The 2505-nt window shown below is 43.8% G+C and overlaps 1 non-coding gene across 1 annotated transcript; it reads left to right on the top strand.

The window, feature by feature from the left end:
- Positions 1-821: 821 nt before the first annotated feature.
- LOC122118270 lies at positions 822-923 on the top strand. The gene has a single exon (XR_006149310.1). It is a non-coding gene; the product is annotated as a U6 spliceosomal RNA (small nuclear RNA).
- Positions 924-2505: the final 1582 nt, after the last annotated feature.

The raw sequence follows: 2505 nt of genomic DNA, 5'->3' as shown, positions 1-2505 counted from the left end.
AACCCAGGGCTTCATGCCTGCTAGGCAAGCACTCTACCACTAAGCCACATTCCCAGCCCCCATTTTAAAGATTTTTAAATTGTTATTATAAAGGTGGAGTTATATAGGAGTTACATTTTCTTAAGTCAGGTAATGAGTATATTCCTTTTTGTTACCCCTTCCTTATTCTCTCCCACTTTTTCCCTCCTGTCCCCACCCATAAGTTGTATATCTATTTTCAACATAGTGTCTAGTGAGTACCACTGCTGCATTGTTCACCCTTTGTCCCTCCATTTATGTGGCCCCTGTACCTCCCAAAGGCATAAATGAACAAACAAGACAAAAAGAAAAGAGAACAAAAACAAAACAAAACAAACAAAGCTGCTGGTTTCTATTTCCTGGACTTCATTTTAATAAGTATTATTTTGTATGATAAGAGGCACATAGCATTGTACCTTATATTCCTTCCTTAAGAATATCCACCTTTGGTCTTACTGTGTGTGAATGCCTAGAATTTTCCTGAGCTTTTTTGCATAAGATTAGCACTGTACTGGTTGAGCCACAACTCCACTTCTGGCTTTTTGGTGGCTAATTAGAGATAAAGTCTCATGGACTTTGCTGTCTGGACTGGCTTTAAATTGAGATCTGAGGCTATCAGCCTCCTGAGTAGCTAGATTATAGGCGTGAGTCATTGGTGCTTGGCTCCAATAAATGTTTTTTTTTTTTTTTGGCAGTCCTGGGGTTTGAACTCAGGGAATTTGGCTTGTGGCAAGTGCTGAGCCATATCTCTAGCCAAGAACTTTCCTTTGAGAAAAAGAATTTCATATAAGTAAATAAAGCACTTGCTTTAGCAGCATATATACTAAAATTGAAATGATACAGAGGAGATTAGCATGGTCCCTGTGCAAGGTTGATAACAAATTTGTGAACCATTACATAAAAAGAAGAAGAAGAAGAAAGCAAAGCCAGGCACCTGTGTCTCACATCTGTAATCCTAGCTACTCAGGAGGCTGACATTTGAGGATCACTGTTCAAAGCCAGCCCAGGCAGGAAAAGCTATGAGACTGTTATCTTCAATAAACCACTAAAAAGCCAGAAGTGGAACTGTGGCTCAAGGTAGAGTGCCAGCTCTGAGTGAATCAAAGCTTTAATCAAAATTCTTAAAGCTTCGGCATTCACATTTGTTAAATGGCAGTAATCCAGGTAACAACACCACAAGGTAGTTAGGAAAAGTTAGTTAAGCTCTCGACATACCTCTTGACTCACAGTAAGTTCTTGGTGTTGCTATTTATTAGTGTCTAGCTGGGCGGCCCCTCTCTTACCAGCCTAAGAATCTCTGGCTCTGAAGTGGATTTGAGGATGATCTATGGCAGACTATCTATCATTCCTGCTTAGAATAGCTGAGGTAGAGACAGGTCTTTGAATGCCAGGATAGGTAGAGAGAACCCTATGAACTAGGCTAGCCCCCTCCTCTCTCTCATCCCTTCTCTTCTCCTCCCCTGCAAGTGCTGTACTGGGCCTCTGACAGGCAGCTGTGTTTTTTTCTGCTCAGCAAAAATCTTAATCATAAACAGCAGAAATTGGGGGACCTGCGGCTTTGAATGCCTCAACCCAGGGATCTGGGTGAGAAAAGGCTCCTTGTGTCTGGGGCCTGGGGTGAGCTCTGCATGCCTCATGACCAATCACTTACAGATTTGCTCCTAGAAGTCTAGTCCCTGCCAGGAATTGCAGGAGACCCAGGGCCTGTGCTCCGCCAAAGGTCCTTCTGGGGCTGTGAACACTGAGAGTTAGGGGCATGGACTAGACATAGGATACCCTTTTGGGAAATGACTAGGCTCTTCCAGCTTAATTCTCAGTCAGGTGTTCAGAGGGAGTCTCCAGGGGCATGCGCTTGCATTTGGAAAGAAGTGAACCTGTCTTAACACCAGCCTGAAAGCACCTGCCACTCCCATCTCCTCATCCTCCATTCTCCCCTTCTCATTGCAGCCTACTACTGAGTTTGCAGTTCCTTCCACACCAAGCTTCCTTTGGATATCTGTGCTTACCTCGTTCAGTCCTTCCCCAAGGTGGCCAGTCCTCATGTGTCAGCATCAGTTACCCGCTGTTTCATCTCAAGTGCCAGACTCCAGCGGCTCATGTCTACTCAGAAGGCTGAGATATAAGGATCATGATTGGAAGTCAGCCCAAGCAGACAGGTCTGTGAGAATCTAATCTCCAATTAACCAGCAAAGCAAAGTGAAACAAAACAAAAAAGCTGGAAGTGGAAGTGTAGTTCAAGTGGTAGATTACCAGCCTTATGGAAAGACCCAAGCCAAGGTCCTAGCTCCAGTACCAGCACACACACACACACACACACACACACACACACACACACACACACACACTAGATAGATAGATAGATAGATAGATACAGTAGATAGAATGCCCCGAGCCAACTTCATCTTCCATTGCTTAGACTTTCCTGCTTATTATCTATTCACCAGCTTACTTTTCACAAAAGTCTAAATTCTGTAATGGGAGAGACCA

This window comes from Dipodomys spectabilis, unplaced genomic scaffold (assembly GCF_019054845.1).
Source record: "Dipodomys spectabilis isolate Male_0828 unplaced genomic scaffold, ASM1905484v1 ptg000147l, whole genome shotgun sequence".
NCBI classification, from domain to species: Eukaryota; Metazoa; Chordata; class Mammalia; order Rodentia; family Heteromyidae; genus Dipodomys; species Dipodomys spectabilis.
The sequence above is the reverse complement of the archived record's forward strand: the minus strand, read 5'-3'. Positions and strand labels throughout refer to the sequence as shown.